The sequence below is a fragment of the Arvicola amphibius genome, chromosome 8 (genome assembly GCF_903992535.2).
Source record: "Arvicola amphibius chromosome 8, mArvAmp1.2, whole genome shotgun sequence".
NCBI lineage: Eukaryota > Metazoa > Chordata > Mammalia > Rodentia > Cricetidae > Arvicola > Arvicola amphibius.
Window position 1 is genome coordinate 35,674,744 of NC_052054.1, and position 1,191 is coordinate 35,675,934.

The 1,191-nt window shown below is 43.7% G+C and overlaps 1 non-coding gene across 1 annotated transcript; it reads right to left on the reverse strand.

The window, feature by feature from the left end:
- Positions 1 to 857: 857 nt before the first annotated feature.
- Trnae-cuc lies at positions 858 to 930 on the reverse strand. The gene has a single exon. It is a non-coding gene; the product is annotated as a tRNA-Glu (tRNA).
- Between the last annotated feature and the right edge of the window lie 261 nt (positions 931 to 1,191).

Sequence of the window (1,191 nt, forward strand, 5' to 3'; positions counted from 1 at the left end):
ACACCCGATCTGCTAGCATGAGGCTGATAGAGAGAGCTAATGGGGAATGGGATGGGATTTTGAAATTTCAGTGCCCATTCCCCACACAGGCACACCTCCTTCAAAAAACTCACACCTCCTAATCCTTCCCAAACAGTTCCACCAACTGGGGGCTAAGTGTCCCACTACAGGAGCCTATGAAGACCATTCTTATACAAACCATCACATAGAGGAAGTGAGAGTACAGAGATTGCAGAATCTGGGGATCAGTGCAATCATTTAATACATTACAAAAGAAGGCCATAACAAAGGAATAGGAATGAGATGGTAGAAATCAAACAGATGAGATCAATTTAAATGAGCTAATCCATGGGATTCTTTGCTGTCTCTGGTGTATAGGGGATTTAGATGGGGCTAGGGTTTGAGAGTGAGTCTCTAAGAAACCACACACTTATTATTCAATACTGGTATGGTTTAGACTGTATCTAACCTGAAATCCTCTTTCCTATGGTCTAGTCTGATGTGGGGGAATGTCCTTCTGTATATGTGTTGCTTTTATTGGTTGGTGAATAAAGCTGCTTTGGTCAATGACTTCACAGAGTAAAGCCGGACAGGAAATCTGAACAGAGATAGAGTAGGTAGAGTTAAGGAGACCTCATGTAACCACTGAAGGAGAAAGATGCCAGAACATTACCAATAAGCCACAGCCTCATAGTGATACATAGATTAATAGAAATGGGTTAATTTAAGATGTAAGAGGGAGCTAGGAATATGCATAAACCATTTGCCAAACAGTGTTGTAATTAATACAGTTTCTGTGTGATTATTTGGGTATGGGTGGTTGGGAAAGGAAAGCACAGTCTCAGTTTACATAATGGCACTTAATGTGGGGCTCTAACCCACAACCGTGAGATTGAGAGTCTCATGCTCTACCAACTGAGCTAGCTAGGCAAGGAACTGCCTGAAGGCAGAACCTGCCAGTTTGGATCCCTGGTGCTTCTGGAGTTTGGGTGGCAGCTGGAGACTATTTCAGAGAGGTTGCAACACGAAAAGCCCCAACTTTTTCCCAAGATCTGGGGAAAAAAGAAAAGAAAGCCTGGCCAGGTGGGGTTGGAGCCCCACGTACAGTTCTGGAGAGAGCCCCATGTGCATCTCTAGCCTGATCTGGGGACTAAAAAGCCTCAGGCAAATGACTTTTTTGTGAATTCATAC